General features: G+C 50.5%; 1 long non-coding RNA gene across 1 annotated transcript; it reads right to left on the reverse strand.

Annotated features, from left to right (window-relative positions):
• Positions 1 to 1986: 1986 nt before the first annotated feature.
• On the reverse strand, positions 1987 to 22435 carry LOC119086510. Its single transcript, XR_005089809.1, has 3 exons — positions 22401 to 22435; positions 3113 to 3263; positions 1987 to 2025 (listed from the first exon to the last, which is right to left on the reverse strand). It is a non-coding gene; the product is annotated as an uncharacterized LOC119086510 (long non-coding RNA).
• Between the last annotated feature and the right edge of the window lie 570 nt (positions 22436 to 23005).

A 23005-nucleotide genomic window follows, 5' to 3' on the forward strand; every position in this document is an offset into this window, starting at 1 on the left:
CATCAGAAGTAGAATGCTTCTGTTTAGGAAAGGAAACTTTCTTTCCCATCCCATCGTAAACACACCACCTTCTAGGGTATCCCAGTGACCAAGTCTAAGTGCTCCTCTCCAGGAGTAGATTTGAAACCCAAACTTATGGTATACCTACTGGCTCTTTTTACTCAAGAAAACTAGATGGGCATCTCATCGTGGGGCCAGAATAGGAGTCAGTGCCATCCCCCGGGGTGGGCTGTACCAGCCTCCAAAGGCTCAGCCTGCTCCTTTTCTTTTTGACTTTCCAAACAATGCCAGTATCCCAGTTTGAAAGCAGAGGGCTGAGGACCAGGGAGGCTTCACTACTGATGTGACTTCATGGAGAGGCAGAGTCCAGTGGGGCTTGGGGTGGGGGCTGGGAAGAGATAAAACAGCTTGTAGAAAGAGCAGCCTGGCTTCTAGAAGGTGTCCTGACAGCCGCCACAGAGAACGGCAAAGGTACCTGAAGAGGAGGTCGAAGCCCCGGTGAGGGAAGAGAGTGGGTGTATCTGGCATCAGCTCGCTGGAGTCCTGCTGTGGTTTAGATGAGTGCTTCTCAACAGTCTACATGGTAAAGGCTCAGTGTTCGTGGCGGCAAATGGTGAAGTATTTGAGAAGAGGGGTCTATGCAAGGTCCTTAGGTCACAGCAGCGTGTCAATGATGGGGATTGTGGAGTGCCAGTTTTGTCTCTTTGGGCTTCCTGTCTCGCCGAGTAAGCAGTTTCCTTCATTGCTCACCTCTGGGCTGTGCTACTCCAAAGACTCTTGGGCTGGAAACCGCAGAACTGGTAACTGCATTAGACCTTTCCTGCTTGTGTATTAACTGCCTCAGACATTTCATTATAGTCATGTGGAGCTGGCCAACCCGAGTCCAAAGCCTGTACTAGTTTTAGGTCTTTCAGACTGTAATTACAACCACACACTTTCATCCCTCTGCATCAGCTCCACCAATCGGAGGTCAGACTCCTGGAACATTCCCATATCTACACGGCCCCTGAAATGCACACATTAGCCCATCGTGACAGGCTAGCCCAAGGCTGAGCTACAGTGGCTGGCCGCAGAAGCCTATGAGGGCCTCTATGCCTCCTCTGCCTTCTCTCTGGCCCTCATTAACATTCAGGTAGTTCCTCAAGCCATTCTTCAATAGGCCATGGAGAAGCTAAGATTTGATCTAGCCTGGCTGAGCAGCATTAAAATCAATTAAAAATGAGAGATAAGCCTCTCCTTCCCCGATTGAAAACAATGCACTGGAGCCAAAGAAAGCCACACACAGCCCCATCAATCACCCGGGGCTCTCATCTCCCTGGCTCTTTTTTTTTTTTTCTTTCTAGACAGCTGCAGGACAAGCCAGCTAAGCAGAAAAGTCTTCCTGTCGTGAGCTGTAGATGGCCACTCCTACCTATGCTGTCACAGCCCAGCAAAGTCCCAGCTGCTGACAGGACACCCACCTTCACAAACACACACACCACGCCACCCCCCAACCCCCCCCACCCCCCCACCCCCCGCTGTCCTGTGGCCTCCAGACAGCCTGGCCAAATGACCATAGATGGGGGCAGTAGAGAGCAGCCAGAGAAAGCCCAGAAGCCTGCCCCTTGAGCTAGTCTTTTTTTTTTTTAACTTTTTATTTATTCTTTATGTCTTTCACATCATGAATCTCCATCTCATTCATTTCCCCATCCCCTTGTATCCACCCTCTGCCCTTGCAACCTCCCCCACCCCCAAAGTAAAATAAAATTTAAGGAAAAAAAAAAAAAGAAAAGGAAAAGGAAAAAAAAATCGATCTTGTCATGGAAGCTGCAGTGTGACACAGTGAGTCACGCTGGAAACCCTTTTGTCCATATATCTCTTCTTGAAGTGTTCTTTGCAAAGAGTCGTTGGTCTGGTTCGAGGCCTCTGGTTTCTACGACACTATCGATGCTGGGCCCTCGCTGGGACTCTTCTTGGATATCCAGTTGTCCTGTGTCATGGAGATCCTGCAGCTTTGGGTCTGCAGGATTGGCCCCTTCATGTGCTCTAGCATATGGTAGATGGTATGGATGTTGGAGTAGGCCAACTCATAACTCTGATTCTGAGCTCTGATTCTGAGCAGGGTTGGTCAGCCTGCCGGCTCTTCCTTGTCCTCACCACCAAGGTTAGTTCACCCCTTGCAGTGATGAGCAAGGGGCGGGGCGGGTCATCAGGGTTGGTTCTCCCACACCTACACCTCAGGCAAGGTGCAGGGTCCACTCTCCAGAGTGTTGCAGCTGGTAAGGGCCAGTGTCAGCTCCCTCACCCACCACAGGTGGGAGGGGTAAAGGGGGAGGGCATCTTTCCTTTGCCTTTACCACCACAAGGCAGATTGGGGGTGGGGGTGGTGAGCCATAGTCTTGAAAGGCCTGATACCAGCTTCCCATTCACTACAGGCCAGGAATTTAGACCTTAGGGAAACTGGGTATTTCTAGATCACCTTAACTGTCCCTGGAGAGCTATGTAGAATGAGGTTTTCTCTCCAGTTCCTCCTTGGATAATTTTGAATGTTTGATTATCTGTGAAGCTACTTTTCCTGATGCTGTCAAGCAAAAGTTGTGTGTGTGTGTGTGTGTGTGTGTGTGTGTGTGTGTGTCTGGCTGGTTGTCTGTCTGTCTGTCTGTGTCTCTGTGTATGTATGTGTGTGTGTTATGTGTCTCTGTGTGTGTCTATTTGTGTGTCTGTCTGACTCTGTGTGTGTCTCCATGTGTTTGTGTCTGTGTATGTTAGTGTATGTGTGTCTGTGTGTGCTTGTGGGTGTATCTGTGTGTGTGTGTTATAAACTTAAGTCTAAAGCCTAACACACTAGCAGACACTGAACAGATGTCTTGAATGAAGTAAATGGCATTGATATGCATTTACTATCTCCCAGCTATTACTGATCGAGCAGACAACACTTGGTACCATGTAAGAAAGTCGTGACCACAGCCTTTATTGAGTATCCCACCCATCCACTCAATATGTGGAATATTGAGTATCCCACCCATGGAGGGAATAATTGGATTCAATTTAGAATATAATTCTTCCCAGCAATAAATGGATATTGACTCAAATGCATAACTGTTTCACATAGTTGGAATTCTTGGCCACTTACCCCTTAGGAACTTAACCTTCAATGAGAGTTGGTAAATCAGGATTGTAGAGCCTGAGGCCTCAGTAGAGACGCTTCTGGACCAAGGATGTTAGACAGACCCAAGTCTGTAGGATACATCTTCTTTGGTGCAGGTGGGTGATAAGCCAGGGGGCTGGAAAGAGAATGTTGAGATTTCAAGCCCTGCCAATCTGCTGTGTTGTGATTCAGAAGAAGCTGACAATTGACTGAGGCATTCAGAACGGCCTCCCATGCAAGACCTGTGGTGGAGAAGGGCCTGGGATTGCAGGAGGTGGGGATGCTCAGTCATGGTGCATAGTTTCAGGATGTGCGAGGTTCTGGGTTCAACCCCCAGCTCTGGGGAAAACTTCCTAATCACAAGCCAAGACCTCTGGGCTCAGAAAGCAATGTCTCTTGTGCCATTTGGAGCCCAGAACATTTTGTTCATTGAGTCATTTGGCAAATATTTGAATGCTTTCTTTGAAGGACTTTGGAAGGGAAGGATTTGAAAATATTTTAACAACCAGGACAATGAGCAGTCAGAAATGAGAAACTAACCAATCAGAGCCAAAACATTCTGACAGGTATAGGTGAGACCTCAGCTCTACCGCAGATGTGAGGATTCGGCCTTGGAACAGAGGAGTCTGCCACATTCTAGTGGCCTTGGAGAGGGTCCCCGGCACCTTCACAAAAGAGATGATTATTGAGCTGCATCCTGTGGGAGCAGAGCTGCAGATGGGAGGGGAAAAGGTACTTCAGGACTCACTGGGGGAGTGGGTTGGGGATTTAGCTCAGTGGTAGAGCCCTTGCCTAGCAAGCGCAAGGCCCTGGGTTCGGTCCTCAGCTCCAGGGGAAAAAAAAAAAAAAAAAAAAAAGGCCTCACTGGGGATGCTGTCTGCATGGCATCTACACAAAGTCCTGCTAGAGCCCCTTAGACTCCAGGAAGCCTAGAGTAGCTGGGTGAGGCTGGTCAGGAGCAGCGATGCTGGAAGCCATGGAAGACTTGGCATGACTTAGTGCTTATTGGAGCCTTAATATTTCCAGTTGATTGGGGAAGTGGAAAGGTTCCAATTCAGGGAGAGATGGAGTCATTTTCTGAAACATCATTGTGTATATATATATATATCAACAGGGGAACAGAAAAGCTCGGAGTGGTCAAAACTCCTTCAGTGACAGAAGATAAGCCATCATTTAGCTGAGGACTAATGTATACAGCAGTCCATCTCCAGAGGCTGTGACGCTTCCGGCTCTGTTGCAGACCCACTATGGCACTTGGTTAATGATGGAAGAGACGACTAAAGAGAGCTGAGAAATGGAGGCCATCCCTACCCTTGATCAGCAGTTCTCAAATTCTTTGGTCACTGGACCCTCGTTTTACACTCTTAAAAATTAAGACCCCAGGCAGACATGGTACCTTATTCCTATAATTCTAGTATGTGGGAGGGTGAGGCAGGAAGATTATAGCAAGGTTGAGGATATTCTGGGCTATGCCACTCTGGGCTATAGAGTCAGATAATAACAAATAAAAGAAAAACCACAAAAACTCACAACAACAAAACTCTCCCTCAAATAAATGAAGACCCCTAAGATATCTAGGGGGGCGGAGGGGCAGGGAGGAAGACAAGGTCTCATGTGGCTCAGGCTTACCTCAAGCCATGTAGCTAAATGACCTTGAATTCCTGATCCTCCTGCCTCCACCTCCCATGGGTTGGAGTTACAGGTGTGTACCACTGTAAGCAGGTTCTTGTAGTGATATTTTGTGTACCCCTAACAAATAAAGCTTGTCTGAAGATCAGAGGGCAGAGCCAGCCATAGAGTTAGCCATAAAGGCCAGGTAGTGGTGGCACACACCTTTAATCCTAGCATTCGGGAGGCAGAGGCAGATGAATCTCTGTGAGTTCAAGGCCAGCCTGGTCTACATGAGATTAATCCAGTCTAAAAGAGAAACAGAGCCAGGCAGTGATGGCACACACCTTTAATCCCAGCACTAGACAGGTAGAGACAGGAAGTGATATGGCTGGGCAGAGGAAGGAATATAAGGTGGGAGGAGACAGGAGTTGGGAGGGGGGGACTTTTGACTGAGGACTCAGGGGCATTCAGTCTGAGGTTTCGTGGAAACAGGACCTTCCCCTTTTGGCTGAGGAGTTGGCGAGGTGAGAAGTGGCTGGAGCTTGTTTCCTCTGATTTTTCAGCATTGACCCCGATATCTGGCTCCAGGTTTTTATTATAGGACCAATTAGAATTTGAGCTACAGGTTCTCCAAGACCTCTTATTTTAATAGATTGTATTTCTCAATATTTGCCATGCTGATAATTGGAGCTTGGCATATTTCAAATTACTCAATGATTTCTTTAAAATAGTAATATGCCCATTATATGTTAATATGAGTAAAATACATTTATGAAAATGTATTTACTCAAACGAAAGTAGACAGTGTGAAGAATGGCCTTAGTGAACGGGCTCTGATACTGCTTTTCCCTTCAGTCCCCTGCAATACCTCATGCCACTTGGATTCTAGAACATTCCATTTTATTATCTGGATGAATGAGATTGAAAAATAGGCAGAGACTGTCTTAGTCTCTGTGTTTTGTTCTGTTTGTTTGTTTGGAGACAGGGTCTTGTGTAACCTAGGCTGGCCTTAGATTCATTATGTAGCCAAGGACGACAATGAACTTCCAAGCCAAGTGTTGGGATGACAGATGTGTGCCACCACATCTGGGTTTTTTTTGTTTGTTTTGTCTTAGTATTCTTATATAAATAGTTTCTAACCTCAGGACTTCTGAAGACATTTTTCAGGGCTCCCTAGGGGGCCTTCGTTCTAACCTAGGTCTTGAACTCGTGGACCTGCCCTTTGTGAGGAAAGAAACACACCAGCTCTTCCCTGGATGTCTCCTGTAGTGGGTCCCGTGGCCTCCCTACAGGGTGGCTCAGCCTGTTTCTGACTGCAGACTGGGAAGCTTAGACAACAGCAATGTCCTTCACATGGTCTAGAAGCTTTCACCTCTCGTCCTGTGAGAACTGCTGTGTAGTTCTCGGTGAGAGCATGTTTCCCGGATGCCCTTCGCTATGCCCCACGTTCAAAGACAGACAGAAAGTCAGGTCTTGAACTACAAGCTTCTTCCACATCTTTTTGTACAAGCACCCCACCCCACCCCCACCACCATGGTTTCTTCTAAACGTAACCATCTCTACCAGGCCCTGAGCATGTAGGGCTAGCACATATTAACTGGGATAGGGACACAGGGTATATACCAGACCATAATTTATGATGGGACAAAACCATGCTCAGAGCCAGAGGTTGAACATTACTTGGACTGCATTTTTTTTCTGGGGTCTGAACTGGTTTGACCCCAACCATCATGGTATTGTGCTACTTTTTCTAAACACCCCATATCTCTCTCTTGAGCGTCTGTCACCAACCGGCATTGGGCCTCGTTTTATCTCCAAACCGCGCTCCATGGGAACTAAAGGAAGCTTTGAAAACACAGACCTTAGCACTTTAGTCATTTGATTAAAGTGATGAAGCCAAGGCTCCCGCTGTGCTTAGGCTAAATAGCAAGCCTGTAAATTCCACATCTACACACATGTAGCACTTCATGCTCTCTAGCTCTTGGTCTCCTAGTCTCCCGAGCCTCCAGCTCACTCCCTGTCTGAGCTGTCCCTTGACCTAAGTTCTCTTTAGTTATCCCTACCCTGTAGAGTTGGATCAAGTCGGGCTCTCCCGGAGCCTTTCCCTGACTGCTCTGTCTAGGTCCCTTCCTCCTAAATAGAGGCTTTTATACAAATTGTAAACTATTGTTGTGATAGCTGATCAATAGCTAATTCTCTACCAGGCTGAGAAACTCATGGGAGACATGGACTTTAGCCCACCTGCTACTCCCACCCCCACCCCGGGTCCATCATTTGGGAATATATATATATTTGTGTGTGTGTTTCTGTGTGTGTCTGTGTGTCTGTGTCTGCATGTACCCATGAGGGCAAAAGAAGACACTGGATCTCTCAAAGCTAGAGTTACAGGGAGTTGAGAGCCATCCTCCATGAGTGCTGAGAACCTAACCTGGTTCCTCTGGAAGAGCGGTACATGCTCTTAACCTCAGAGCCATCTCTGTAGTCCCATGGAATATTCTACTGGCCACACAGGTCAGCACTCTTCAGTGTGAGAGACAGTTGGGTAAGCACAGGAGTACCAGGGGGCAGGAGTCATTGGGGTCACCTCGATGTCTGTCCTCTCTCATGATCTGATTTCCAATGCTTCACTCTGGACATGGCACATTGCAGATATTTGAATACTAATTTTTTATTTTTGTTTTTAAAGATTTATTTATTGTACCTTTTTGTATGTATCGGTATTTTGCTTGATGTATGCATGTATGTATGTATACCTGGTGCCATGGAGGCCAGAAGAGGGCATTGGATCTCCTAGAACTGAAGTTAGAGATGGTTGTGAGTCACCATGTGAGTGCTGGGAATTGAACCCAGATCCTCTTCAAAAACAAGAACTGCTTTTAACCACTGAGCTATCTCTCCAGTTTAGTGTTTTTAAAGAGTAAATGAAAGCCATTTGATTAGTTATTCTATTTGAACAGCAAGGATAGGCAAACAATGTCCATATTCCTTGGCATGCCCAGAAAATTCTCAGGGATAACTAAGTCCCAGCCCTCTTCTTGCCCGGAAAGCACGGTATCAGAATTCTTCTCAGAGGGTTATCTGTCTGCCTCAGCCTCACTGTAACCAAGTGAGGGAGGCCTTAGGGGAGAGTGAACACCGTGTCTCCAAGAGTACATCCCCTCCTGAGGAGGCTTTCAGTTAGCTGTCCATTTGGGTCTAGGACAGTTGAGAAAGTTGGTAACTAACTGGTTTCACCTCTTTTATTTTTACACGTGTTTTAATTATTTTTGCATTGTATTTATTTATTTATTTGTTTATTTATTTATTTATTTATTTATTTAGTGTGTGTGTGTGTGTGTGTGTGTGTGTGTGTGTGTACACTCCACAGCATACATGTGGCGATCAGAGGACAATTTGCGGAAGTCGACTCTTTCCTTCCATGATGTTGAGTCCGGAGATTGAGCCCAGGTTGTCAGGGTTGGTGGCAAGTACCTTTGCCAGCTGGCTATCATTCCATCTTTCGCCTTTTTTTTCTTCTCGTTTTAAAAATTTTAGAATTTATTTTATATGTATGTGTGTTTTGCTTACATGTAGGTCTGTGCGTCACAAGCATGCCGGGTACCCATAGAAGCCAGGAGAGGGTGTTGGAGTCTCTGGAACTGGAGTTACACATGGTTGTAAGCCACCATGCTGATGCTGGACCATCTCTCCAGACCCCATATCTTATTTTCTTGTCTCTTATCAGCTGCCATCCAACAAGAGTATGTAGGCAGATAACATTGTCAGGTGCCTCTTCCTTCCTTCCTTTTTGGTTTGTTTGTTTGTTGAGACAGGGTCTCCCTTTGTAGCTCTGACGATCCCGGAACCCATTATGTACACCAGACTGGTCTTGACCTCATAAAGATCTGCCTGCCTCTGCCTCCTGAGTGCTGGGATAAAAGATATGCACCACCATGCCTGGCTTTTTTTTTTTTTTTTTTTAACTTTTATTTCATTTGTATGTGTATGGGAGTTTTGTCTGCACATCTATGCACCCTGTTTGTGCCTGGTGCCCAGGGAGGGCATAGGTGCCAGATCCCGTGGAACTGGAGTTACACATGGTTATGAGCCTCCATGTTGACGCTGGGGCTCGAACCTGGGTCTTCTGGAGAAGCATCCAGTGCTCTTAACCGCTCAGCCATCTCTCCCAACTGCAGGTGCCCTTTTCTAGTAGCTCTTCCAGACCCCGAAACTCCACAGTGAGGAGCCCGGGAGGCAGCTGAATCTCAACCTCCGCTGGGGATGTCTCACTGATGGGTCTGCCCCTGCAAACACAGCTCTTCAATAATGCATAGAGCTATTAGCAGCAGGCAGAGGGTAACTGACTCCCTCCCAGCCATCAAAGCTGCCGCGTGTGCGTGCATGCGGGGGTGGGGTGGGGAGACAAGGAGGTGATCAGATTTCATGGGCTCTCTCTAATGGCTGCCTGGTAAGAGATGAGAATGAGCTGTTTCATGTCCAAGGATGAAAGCTGCAAGGATTTGGTAGAGAATCCGGCTTCCCAGAGAAATCAAAAACGTTTCTATTTCATTACAAATGGATGCATGACACAGCTAATCTCTCCTGTGAGGGGCCACGCTGCAGGACCAGCTGTCTGTATCAGCAGCTAGCTCCCTTCAGATGCCATGTAAAAAGGGTAGGATGCAGGATTGGAGGGGCCATGTGATTTCCTTATGTCCAGGGTATCTCTCCCGGGATGTCCTGAATCTGGGGGAGATTGCCTCCAAATACCTCTTGCCAAGGTGGGCACAATCCTCTCAGAGGGAAAGCCAAGACCATTGACGAGGAGGAGGTGGCCGCAGCTGCCAGCTGTCATATTCATAGCTCTTGTTCTATGCACATTTATATGTCTAGCCCTTTGCATATAGCACTGATAATCCTTGCAGCAACTGGCTGTATATTATTAGATCTTCCTACATTGGGGGTGTGGTGGCGCATGCCTGTAATCCAGTGCCCAGGAAGCTGAGGCAGGAAGATTGAGAGTTTCCAGATCAGCCTCAAGCAACAACAAGAATAAGATCTTAAATGCTGAGGAAACTAAGGATCATAAGACAAGTTGGGGCCCAGAGTAAAACCCTGCAGCTATTAGGTTCAACTGTTTCCTTGAGGCCCTCCAGAAGTGAAGCCCGCAGCAAAAGGGAGAGTCCCTAGAGAGTCATTCCATGAAAAAAATGTTCCTATCACATGAGAAATGAGAGCATTCAGCCAACACCACCATGAGAACTGTCTCGTCCAAGTTCAGCGGCTGTCCCCTCAACCCAGCCTACACTCCTTGTCTTCTCTAGGAGTTTTAACTTGTGGCCCGGGCATAGTACGGGCTGAGATTCTGAGGTCTTCCGACTGTTGGCTGTAAACCCTGAGTGGATCCCTACCTTCTCTGGCTTTGCCTCCATTACTCATGAGCCCAGGAGATGCTCAGTCAATGTAGGGAAAATGGTCCTTGTAGACCAGATCAAGTGCTCACCTCAGCTCCTGGGCCCAGCTCTTCCTTCCTCTGCTCTTGTTCCAGCCTCAAACTCTGAAAAGTATGAGCTACTCCTTCTTGAACCCGTGAGTCGCAACTCCCTGGGGATTTTAAACAACCCTTTCATAGGAGTCACATATCAGATACCCTGCATATCAGATATTTACATTATGACTCATAACAGTAGCAAATTTACAGTTCTGAGTAGCAAATTTTATGGTTGGGGGGGGTCACCATAAAATAAACGGGTCACAGAATTAGGAAGGTTCAAAACCGCTGTTCTAGAAGATCCTCTCCACTTCTGCATCATCTCTGTGGTAGATGCTTCCTTCAGCAGCTACTGCAGCACAAACAAGGCCCCCACTCAGTGGCCAATCTCCTCTGGCCTTGTGAGGTGAGGCCCCAGTTCACCAACTTGACCTAGGAGCAGCATGGGACATACTGAGGGTCTGTCCGCTCTCACCTCCTATGTGGCCTTTTCCCGTGCCCTCCTTGGCATCCAGCTTAACACAGATCCCACCAGGGCTATTGACGGCACCTGGCTTCAGAGTCCTGAGCAGGCTTCAGCTGAAGGTCCAACAGCTTTGTCCATTCCCCTGTTCCTAGACTCAAGGGGTCCTCTTAAAGGCCATTGAGTCAGGGGCAGGTCCTCTCAGCACCCTAAGAGAATGAGTCTCAAGGGGACCAAGGTGATAATTTAGTGACAGAGTCCTTGCCTAGCATGCACAAAGCCACAGATTCAAAACCCAGTGTCCATCAATCAATAAGAGTGAAAGAAAGAAATGGCAGCGTTTCAATTTAGCTTTTTCACACTGGACACAGATTTCAAAACAGATTTTATAGCGCATGAACGTGGGCATGGCAGTCTCTCTGCTCAGGCGTGAATGTATCCTTGCCCTTGACGGAGCCAGGCCACAGATGCCACCTGGAAAGCTGGGCCACCTGGCCTTTATGTCAGACTTGGCCTTTCAAGGGCTAGACAGTGTCTGGTTGATGTCTGTGCCCAGGACCTGCACAGGAAGGTGCTTTGAGAACAGTGTTAGACACATTGGGGATTGGGGGGGGGTGATCCGACAGAGGCAGTACTGAGGTCTGGCCATGTGGAGGGTGTGTGTCTCAGCGAGCCAGGAGATTTGGCAAAGTTGCGTTGGCAAGGAGAAAACAGCTCAGGCGTACTGGACTGCCTCAGACACTGGTAAATACGCGCACACATGCAAATCGTGGGCCTGGGTTACTGCACAGAGCTCCCTTCCCCCGCCCCGGAAGTCTACTACCAGGCTTCATCTCCTCCACTCTCTGTGCCACCGGCCACCTGCCCTGGGGCTAGAGTGAAGACAGCTTGGAGAGGTGTGGGTTCCCGAGCCAGCCACAAGCCGCACAGCCCCTGAATCGTATGAAATGCCGGCATGGGCTTTGAGTCCCTGCCTGCATCCAGACCCAGAGTCTCAACCTTTCCTGTGGAACTGAAAAGCACTGCTGACTCAGGGCCCTCTCGGGGGGCCCACCTGACTGGTGCATGGCTGAAGTATCCCATGACGGTGACGATGCGTGGATAGTGTTCCCCTCTCCTGCCCTTCTCGCTCCTGCTCTCCAGTCACTGAGGGCAGAAGTTTCAGTCTTCCTTACCCTTCCTTCTCCTGCGTGCTTCTTCTCGCTCAGGGGTCCCTTTCTAACTCCTCCCCAGTCCTGCCTCTTGCTAATGGATGCTCACCTCGGCTGGGCTCAGAAATCACTGGGCTCACACACCTCTTGTCTGGCCTTGAGCCTGTGGTCTACTCTCCCCAGAGTGGGCCTGTGCTTGTGTGACAGTTCCCCGGCCATTTCTACCAAGCTTGGCCATCTACCCAAGGCGGTCCCTTTTCTCAAACACCAGTTCGTGTGTGTGTGTGTGTGTGTGTGTGTGTGTGTGTGTGTTTCTTCATTTGTTTCCTTTAACAAATATTCGCTTTTAGAATATGGTGCTCCATTCCAATTCCAGCGTCCAGGAAGCTAAGGCAGGAGAATTGTGAGTTTGAGGCCAGACTGGTCAGCCAATCTAACAGAGGGAAGCTCAGTTGAGGAAATGCCTCCAAAACATTGGACTGTACACACGTCTGTGGGGGCACTTTCTTGATTGATGTAGAAAGACTCAGTCCACTGTGGATGGTGCCACCCCTGAGCAGGTGATCCTGGGTTGTATACAAAAAAAGCAAGCTGAGCAAGCCAATAGGCAGCATTTCCTCCATGGTCTCTGCTTCAGTTCCCACCCCTGGGTTCCTGCCTTGAGTTTCTGTCCAGATTTCTTTCACGATGGATTGCGATCTGTAAGATAAAATAATCCCTTTTCTCCCCCAGTTGCTTTTGGTCTTCATGTTTATCACAGCAATAGGAGGCAGACTGGGACACCTCGGTGTGTTCTTCTGCTTGGAAGCTACTTGCAAACTGAAGCCAAGTCCTGGTCGGCCTAGTTACCAGGGGAAGCAAAAGGACGGCACATGGAGGAGCGAGCACCCCAAGGACACTTTGATGTCTCTTGCTTGCGGCAGGAGGCCTTGGCTGAGCAATTAACTCCGGGAAAAGAATAAACAGATGTGCATGTAGCTAATGTAAATGGTTCCTTCTGGTGCCCATGTGGGCTCTGGGTAGCCTTCTGTGAGGTCTGGGAGGACTCCTTGTCAGGAAGACCAGAGGAGATGTTGGGAGCGCAACCTTAGGCTCAGTCTGAGGAAAGGAGTTTGTCTGGGAGCTCTCTAGACTTGGTGAGTAGTCTTTTCCACGCTGTGTACAAGGCAGGCAGGCCTGGTTGCCCACGGAAGAGAAAGGTGTGTAATGGTGGTCATCATCTCTTCTCAGGGCGGTGCTTTTAAGTTTATGCCGAGTGCAGAAGAAGTCCCTGTCTTCACGGGTACTCAGAAAACCAATGAAACTGGGTTCCCTCTAACTGTATGCCAATCTGTCACTAGACTCGGTCACAACTGAGCATGACTTGAGCACCATGCTGGGTCCCCCATGGGGGTGCGCACTTTCCACACATATCATGATGCGCGATGGCCCCACTGGCCTCATGATCTTCCAAGAAACCGGGTCCTTTTCAACCCAGTCTTGGATTCACCCACCCATCTCTGTAGCCGGTTCTTCCTCCGAGGACACGACCCAGCCTGCCTCCTCTTTCTCCCTGACCTCTTATCCCAGTGCTGTGGGTATAACGAGAGCCTCACTCATGCTAGCCAAGTGCTGTTGAGTGGCACACACACCCCCCAGCCCTTCTTCTGTCCTAACACCCCCAGGCATGGTTGTCTTTACTGACGGGCACGTGTCAAGTGCCCTTTCTTCCAGGAAGCCAGCCAGGTCTGTCTTTCCCCGTTATGTCGTCCTTTGCATCCTTGCTTAGGCCTTGGTCCCACCTTCCTGGCCATGGTTGTAGCTGCTGCGTGCCTGACTCTGTAGCAAACATTGTCAATTTCTCAGTCCCTAGGCACTCCTCAACCTGAACCCATATCCAATGGATAAGCTCTGGCCCATGCGTCCCTGAGACCTAAGACAAGATAATTAAGGGCTGGGGCTGCAGGGAGACCCCATCAGAGGAAGGCAGGTGAAGTTACTCGAGATGGGAAGGGTGTGTAGCTATAGACCAGCACTCTAGGGAAGGGCTCTGGGGCGAGAACGGGGCTTCTTGTGGGAGGAAGTCTGCGATTCCATGATTCACTGACCAGAGACCCTGGAGGTTGTACCCAGCCTGGGGAAGCCCCCGCCTGCTTCCCCTGGCAAGGGATGCCTCAGTTTAAATACTCCATCCCCCCTCCCCACCATGTCCTGCCAGAGGGCCATTTCCAAGGACGAGCCAGCCAGCTGATCCCTGGGATTTCTGAGGTCAGTGGGGGAGTTAGGCTTTTTTTTTTTTTTTTTTTTTTTTGGTCACTCTGTGTTTTCCTAGAGACACAACTGGTCATTTTTGTGCAATCATACCCAGCACCCACAGCTTGTAGTCACAGAATGTTCTGGGCAGACGCTCCTCTCTGGCCCGAGAGACTTGTAGCTCAGAATAGAGGCTGTACGCAGAAGTGTACAATGCACCAGGCCTAGGCCGCATGCAAGATGGGCCTTTCGCAGACCTAGATCAGGGAAAGCAGGGGTGTCCCCTGCTGCCTAGACCCTAGCCGGGGCTTCCAACATGAGTCTCATTGGTCTGTGCTCAGGACTCTCACGAAAGTACGGCTTCACCCCTGCTTCTTATTCTGTCTCGAACTCAGAGCCCACGGAAGGCCACCCTTGCTGGGCACCAAAGCACGTGGAGACCATGTGGTTCTCTGAGAGTTTATGGTACCAGCAGAGCATCCATCCATCTGACAGGATGGACTAGCTCCTAAGGCGATGGGAAATTGCTGCCTGGAGATAAGAAATATCCACTGTGGCGAGGAAGGTCGAGCCTACAGAGTCTCGGAGGTGTGATGGTGTAGAAGCCGATGAGAGCAAGGCCTGGAAAGATGGATAGATCCAGAGAGGCAAAGAAGAGTATCCCGTCAGGCTTTTCCCAGGACACGTATGATCTCTCCAAGGACGATACAACAAGCAAGGGGCCCGCATAGTAGCCTATAGGAGCATTGAGAAGAGGGTAGCTCTGTACCCCATGGCTGTGTTTCCACAATTCCAAACATGATGCACTGAATTGCCTTCTCCTGGGCCAAGCCTTGCCCCAGCCTGTGAGAACACTGGCCATCTAACCACATAGCCTTCCCCGTTAGGAAAGACACCATCAATTGTGTCCCTGGTCCTGCCACCTGATCTTCCTGGAGGCTCAGAATGTCCCTCCCTCAGCATGGGTAGTGACCCAGCCTAGAGGGTTCGATTTATCACGTGTTTCTCATGTTCTAGCACAGAGGAAAGAAGGCAGACTCTGGGGGCCAAGCCACGTGAGTCTGACTCCCTGGCACATTTGGGCAGTTCATTCCTTACCAGTTCCCATACCAGTATCTCGATTTGGGGGTGGTGGGGGACGGGCTGAGCACACCTTGCAGCTGCTGGTGAGATGTGAGGATGCTCAAGGATCCAGGCATGGTAGCACCCACTTTGTGATGGATGCCAGCACCCAGGAGGCTGAGGCAGGAGGATCAGAGAGTCATACCAGACTATCCAATGAGACCCTGTCTTGAAACAACAGAGTCTTAGGAGACCCAGGAACCAACTATCTGTCCGTCAGCCTGCCGGGCAGTCCATGCTCACTAAATGCTCACTCCCTTCTCCCTCCCCCACCCCCTGTGGTTTCCACTGCAGAAGCCTCAGGCTGCAGCTGCCCGCAGAGCGGAGGTCAGTGTGGGTTGCATGACCACTTGGAGCTGAGAAAGCACATCTCAGATACACACATCTCTGTGCCCAGGTTTTCACTCTTAGTGAAAGAAGCCCTGGGTAGAACCACATCGGAAATGGAAGTCCCGATGACTAAGAAGTAAGGACAGTTGCTGTGATAGGGGACAGCCAGGGGGTCCTGTTTGATTCCCCCTAATCCCCAGGCTACTGGCACTGGCTACCTTCACTCTCCACCTCCCTCAACGCGGGCTGCCCAGGGCTGACTGGCCACATTATCAAGTTGGTTACTGTGCTCTGGAGGTGTCTGAAGCCATCCCCAGGAAACCGGAAACTAGGAGAATCTCCCCGTCCTCTGTAAGTTCAGAGATCTGATCCAGGTCAAGAATAAGTGGGCTGTGTTGTATAAATTGGCCCAGGGTTGTGGTTCTTTCCTGCTCCACCAGGGGCACAGAGGCATCGCCCCGCTCTGCTGGGGTAAAGTGGAGACCTAGCCAGGGCTCAGACAGAAGGACAGGAGGACACCCCTGCTGCCTTCGTGGTCAGACTGGACCCAACACCGGGATCAGCTTCCAAGAGAGCCCCAGAACCACAGCAACACCTGTCAGTCCTTAACAAGGTCTCATTTGTGCCAGGCCCTGAGCGGGACTCTGTGCGGCTAGAGAGAGGAACTGTGACCGACTTGTGTGTATCTGTGTGGGAGTGGGAGGGGGCGAGAATAGTGCTGACCAAGACTGTGAAAAACTGACATCAATAATGAAGAGATAAGACGAAAGATAGGAAGGGGAAACCCAAGTGCCTATGCAAATGCCGGGAGGAAGATTGGCATGTTGGGGCCTGTGCGGGCCAGTGCAGCAGGGCGAATTGGTGGGTATGAAGGGTGTGAATGAAGAGCAGCCGTGCATCAAGCCTTTGGGTGGGTGGAGGCCATGGCCAGAGCCCTAGTCCCCCAGCGATGAGTCTGGAGAAGTTTTTGAGGTACTTGGAACCATTTCTTGTCAGCAGCAGAAGCCTGGCATGTGGCTCCTCACAGACCAGCTAACAACAGGACTATCAGTCCTGTGTGTTCCGTACATTTGTGGCTGTGTGAGAGGCCCAGCCAGATCCACAACGTTGGTCCCTTGGTATACTTCACGTTCACAAGGATGATTGGGACCCTCCTTTGGAGAACAGAGACCCTTCGAACCAGACGGGGAGCAACACAGACCAGCACAGAGCCCCCCAGCGTGACCATTGGCGCTGCTCAGCACTGCTCACCTGGCCCCAACCCAAGCTCCAACACCCACCTCCCCAAGCTTTTGTCTTTCCAGCGGGGACTGGGCTCCACAAAGCTAGCCACAGATCCCACCCAGAGACTGAGAGCCAGCCCTGGGCAGAGCGGAGACACACACACTAAAGCCGTCCCCAGCTCCCCTGGGCAATCCACACGACCCTTTGTCTTTGATGTGCACAGAAGTTGGAAAGAACACGAGAGTTCCCGGGGATCCTTCACCCACCTTCTGCTAAGGCAAGCGTCTTACATAAGCAGGCACATTTGGCAAGGCTAGAAATGAACACCCGAGTGACACTGTCACCCCGGCTGCAGACTGCATGTTCCTTCCATCGGGTTTCCGGTAATGCACAGTAAATGCACCTTCCTCTGTTCGGGCTCCAGTTCCAGTTCCCACGTGGTGTGCTTAGCTATCATCTTATACCCCATTCTCGGTCCTTCCCTGTTCCTCGTGACCTTGGCAATGCTCCTTCTCTCTCCCTGCCCCCTCTCTCTTTGCAGAATCTCCTGCAGCCAAATCGGGGGTCTCAGATTTTTAATGTAGCCATGGTCGACCTTGAAATTCGGGTCCTCCTGACTCAGTGTTGGAACCACAGACATATACCCAATGTATAGGGAGCTAGGAATCGAACCCAAGGCTTCTTCATGCATGCTAGGCAGCTGGCTACAATCTCAGTCTCCCTGTTTTATTATATGAAATACATGTGTGTGCAGCATGAAATGTACATAGATAGCCACCAAAAAGGGGAGGGGCCCAGTTAGAAGAGCATATCTTTGCTATTTTGACCTTTTGTTCAGAATCCAGTGGCGTTGCTATGGTACTCACAATGTTGTGCAACCAACACCACTATTTCCAAAGCGGTTTCCTCATCCCCGAAGAAACTCTGTACTCATTAAGCAAGGACTCTCCCTTCCTCTCCTTTCCAGGTCCCTTTAAGAGATTTGGAGGAGTCGTCACCCTGACCTTCTGACCAAGAGAAAGGACTCATTTCTGGCCAGAATCAGTCCAGGGTATCACACTGCTCCACCATCAGTGGGAGTCCCTGCTAGGCATCCATGCTCCGTCGATAGCAGACTGAGTGATTTCTAAGGGGAAGAACCGTACAAGTTTCATGTGGCCCCTGCTTCTCTAGGAACTGTTCTAGTTAGGGTGTGTGTGTGTGTGTGTGTGTGTGTGTGTGTGTGTGTGTGTGTGAAGTGGAGGCCAGAAGACACCCTTTGCCTGTCATTCCTCAGATGCCAACCACCTTGAGTTTGTTTGGTTTTCCTTGGGGGCCTTTGTTTATTTGTTTGGAGTTTTTGGTTTTAGTGAAGTTGTTTTGTTTTTCAAACAGTCTCTCCCTGGCCTGGAGTTCTTTCTCCAGGAAGGCCGGGGTGGCTGACCAGTGAGCCCCAGAAATCTAACTGTTGTGTCTTCCTTCTCAGCTCTGGCTCACACAGGCCACTGTGTCAGGTTTATTTCACGTGAATTTGGGGGATCAAACTCAAGGTTTCACACCTGCAAGGCATTACTTCACCAACTGGGCCGCCCCCCAATCCTCCACTTAGGCTTTCTAACAAAGGTAGAGAAGCCTCCTTTGGCGTAGCCACTGATAGACAGCTCTCTGGCACAGGCCCAAAGCACCAGCCTCGGCCCTTCTCTTTCTGGAGCCAGTAGGTCTTGGGGAGTCAGCTGCTGCAAACAGAGGCACTCCCCTTCCCAGCCTCAGCCTCGGTCTGTAGCCGCTCTGTGGCATTTTGTCACTGCTGCGGTCCCGGCTTTGGGTTGCTGTCCTCAGCAGGCTGGCCCCAGCAGCCAAGGCCATATTGACTAGATAAGAGCCATCATGACAGGTATGTGTGCCAAGGTCTCATGCTGTGCCTGAGACACCAGTGTGCCTGGCTTCCTGCCCCTAACCATAGCAGCCTTTGGACTACCATCTGCAAGGTCTTCTATGCCACCGATTCAGGCCATGCAGGACCCAACTGCCCATTGCCAGAGCTCTGTCACTGGACTTCAGCCACCTGTCTAGACACGTATGCCCTCCAACTGGACAATGCTTGCCGCTCAGCACAGCTGCTACCAGGCCCTCAAGCCCTGGCTCCAAATGTCGGGCCAGCTTTCTCCCTCTTGTCTACTGCTCCCCCATCCTGCTGCCCGGGTCGGGCCTCTGCCAGTCAGCCTTTCAGCCCTCTGTGCCTGGCTCACCCTGCCCCCACCCCCGCAAGCAATTTGGGCTTGTTCAGAGTGAAGGGGGGCACCCAGACCTGTTGTTGCTGATCAGTCTTAGCAGAGGATGCACTTACACCCTGATCCACCAGGGAGCTCCCCCCCCCACTCTGCCAGATCCTCCTTCACCCTAGGGTCCGCAGTAGACAATGCTGTCTCCACTAGGAGTGGCTGCCCGACTGCCTAGACCCCTTAGGGTTCCTCCCAGCCAGGCCAGGTATCCCTTGTTCATTCCACAAGACTCACAGAGGCTTGCCTGCCTGAGCAGTACCCGGGATGGACCACAGGGACACAGGTTAAGAAGGCTGAGCCGGCCTTGAACTGCTTGCTGCCTCAGATAGGGTAACCACGCATCACAGTCCATCTTCCCGAGGGCCGTCCTCAGGGAGACCCTGGGTAGCCTTTACTTAGGTGCCATATCTTTCACCTCCTACCTTTCTAGAGCTTCATCCTGGGGGAGGTGACTCAGTGATTCAGAGCACTGGCTTTGGAAACCCAGACCCGCTATAAATTGCTGCTGTATAACAAGTGTCCTATCCTTTTTAACACTTACTTCCCCCCATTTTTTTTTTCTTGGAGACGAGGTTTCTCTGTGTATCCCTGGTTGTCCTGGAACTCACTCACTGTAGACCAGGCTGGCCTCAAACTCAGAGATCCGCCTGCCTCTGCCTCCCAAGTGCTGGGATTAAAGGCGTGAACCACACACCACATGGCCTCACCTTTAAAAAAAAAAAAAAAACAGAGCTCACTGGGGCCAGCCAGTGGGGAAAAGAGCTTGCCCCAAACAAGCCTGATGACCTGAGTTCGGTTCCCTGGGCCCGTGTAAAAAGCCTGATGTGGTGATACACATCTGTAATCCCGAGGTGAGAAGTTCACATATGCAGCTGACAAGCGTGCACAACACCGGGCACAGACAAGAGACCCTGCCTCAAAACAACTCGGAAGGAGAGAACCAACTCCCCAGAAGTTACCCTCTGACTTCCACATATAACAAAACACGACTGTACCCATCTCACAGGCAGACACAATCCATCCATCCATCATCACCTGGGAAGGAGGAGGAACCTCAGCTGGAGAATTTCCCAGATCAGACTGGCCAGTGGCCATGTCTGTGAAGGGGACCCAGCCCGCCGTGGGAGGTGCTGTTCCTAGGCAGGTGAGTCTGAGTTGTATAAGAAAGGCGGAGCAAGCCAGGGGGAGCGAGCCAGAAAGCAGTGTTTTCCTGCTGCTTCTGCTTCCATTCCTGCCTCCAGGTTTTTCTGCCGTAAGCTCCTGATTTCCCTCAGTGTTGAGCTGTTTTCTGGAAATGTGAGATGAAATAAACCCTTTCTCCTCATGTTGTCTTTGGTTATAGAGTTTTTTGTTTTGTTTTGGTTTGGTTTTTTTGTTTGCTTGTTTGTTTGTCTTTTCGAGACAGGGTTTCTCTGTGTAGCTCTGGTGCCTGTCCTGGAACTCACTCTGTAGACCAGGCTGGCCTCGAACTCACAGAGATCCGCCTGCCTCTGCCTCCCAAGTGCTGGGATTAAAGGCGTGCACCACCACTGCCCAGCTTGGTTATAGTGTTCTATCATGGCAACAGCGCTATATTAATCTCCTAGGTATTTCTCAGTCAAATCAACTTGACAATTAAGGTTAAACCATCATGCTCTCCTTGCCAAACCCGAGGGGTGGGGGGTGGGGCGCAACAGGATGAGTGCAGCCAGTGTGCTTTGAACCCTACATACGATAAGTACTCCATAAATGTTGTGCTCCTACCCAACTTCCTCCGGCTGGCTCCGCTGGCCCTGCGGTCCTCATATCCTGACTCTGCAGGTGACTTCTGCAATGGATCCCTTCCCAGGCAGAGGCGGTTCAGTTACAGAAATAGCGGGGGCAAGCTTCGGTCCTGAGGAGAGGACTCAGTTTCTCAGGGGTCGTTTGTTACCCCCATTGGGACAGTCCCCCCGAGAGCAAGAGTCCTAGCCTGAGTTCCGTGCTTCCAGCAACCCCCCCTCCCCCAGTTCGCCACTGCCTGACCTCCCCCGTGGGAAGCACTTGATGAACACATGCCGCGGGCCACAGATGGCTGCTAGCAGCGGGCTTGAAGCTATTTCTGAAGTAGCCAGTGTGGAACGAGCAAGCGGCAGAGATCTGACCATTGCTCTCACACTACGGAGTGGCCAGCCAGAGTCAAGGAGTGGGCCTGGGCATTCCTAAATCAGCAACCGGGCCTATGGGAGATGGCGTGGGCGTGAAAGGAAAGCAGAGAAACAGATGCATGAAGGGGACTCTGGTCCCCAGCCAGGATGGGGCGGCGAGGGACAGGGGGGTGGGGGGGAGAGGTAGGGGGGGCGGAGAGGAAAGTGGGTGAGGCCAGGCAGGCTGGCGCTGAGGGGAGATGGGAGGCAGGAACCAAGCCCTATTCTAGGCTAGAAGGACAATACAAAGCAGGGCAGGGCAGAGGTGGGTGACCTCTTGCGGCGTCCAGAAATCCCACTTCCTTTCACAGAGCATCTCAGCGTCTGACGGGGCGGACAATGGAGGCTCCCGGCAGGGCAGCTTCAGAGAGCAGCACATGGTCACACACAGAAGGGATGTCCCTCTCTATGAAGCTGGGCCAGGGCTGGGCGGTGACCCTATCTTCTTGAGGGTGTGGACCGTCCCAGTCTGTAATCGCACCCGGGACTGTGCACGTGTAGCTCCAGGCCGAAGAGTGGAAGTTGGCACAGCGCTATGGCCCACTTTGGATGCTGTGCCTGTCACTCAAATGTGGACTTTGCTAGCATGATTTGTTCAGCAAACATTTATTGGAGGCCAGCTAAGCACCAGGGATATAGTGATGAGCAATGTAAACAAGGCCCTCAGTCCCCTCTCATTTATTTCTTCTCCCTGGCTTCGGCCTATGGGGTCAGTGGGGGCATTCCCATCTAACAAACAAGGAAACCAGAACGTAGAGAAAAGGGGGGAAGCAGACCTGAGGACTTCAACCCAATACTGGACAGCCCTTCCTTCTAGGATTTGTTAATGCTTCTCAGGTCCCAGGGGTCCGTGGGTCCCGTCTGAAATTCTGAAGCCAGCAAAGCATTAAGAGTGGCTTTTGACTGTCATTTCTGGGGAGGGATGGGTGATATAAAGCCCGAAACCCACCTACCAACAGAGGTCTCACCTTCCAGGGCCCCACCACACTTCAGCCCAGGTCCGGGTTGAGAAGTTCATTGTTCCTTTTCTATAGGCGTGTGTGCGTGGGCCAGAAGAGCTACCCTGGGCATTTCCCTGGGACCTTGTTAAAAATGGGCAGACTCTCTTTTCAGCTGAGAAAGCTGAAGCCAGGAAGACACAGTACTGAGCTATCTTAGGTAGGGCTTCTATTGCTGTGAAGAGACACCATGACCATGGCAACTCTTACAAAGAAAACGTTTTTAATTGGGGCTGGCTCACTTACAGTTTCAGAGGTTCAGTCCATTATCATCATGATGGGGAGCATGGTGGCATGCAGGCAGACGTGGTGCTGGAGGAGTAGCCCAGAGTCCTACATCTTGCAGGCAACAGGAAGTCGACTGAGACACTGGGAGGTATTCTGAGCATAGGAAACCTTCAAGCCCACCCCCACAGTGACACACTTCCTCCAACAAGGCCACACCTCCTCCAACAAAGCCACACCTTGCTGTGGGATGTTCTGTATGTCCTGTGGGAGCCCGTTCTCGGGTTCCTCGTGGCTTTACCCAGCAGGTCTGCATAGAGGATGATTAGGACCACAGGCCTGAGTGCAGGTGTCTGAGATGGTCTGCACTTGGCTGTGCTGGGGGATGGTCTGTATGTCAAGTTGCTCTGATTGGTCAATAAATAAAATACTGATTGGCCAGTGGCTAGGCAGGAAGTATAGGCGGGACTAACAAAGAGGAGAAATAAAAGAACAGGAAGGCAGAAGAAATCACTGCCAGCCGCCACCCTGACAAACAGCATGTAAAGATGCCGGTAAGCCAGGAGCCGAGTGGCAGGGTATAGATTTGTGGAAATGGATTAATTTAAGATGTTAGAACAGTTAGC

This window comes from Peromyscus leucopus, chromosome 22, assembly GCF_004664715.2.
Source record: "Peromyscus leucopus breed LL Stock chromosome 22, UCI_PerLeu_2.1, whole genome shotgun sequence".
Taxonomy (NCBI): Eukaryota; Metazoa; Chordata; class Mammalia; order Rodentia; family Cricetidae; genus Peromyscus; species Peromyscus leucopus.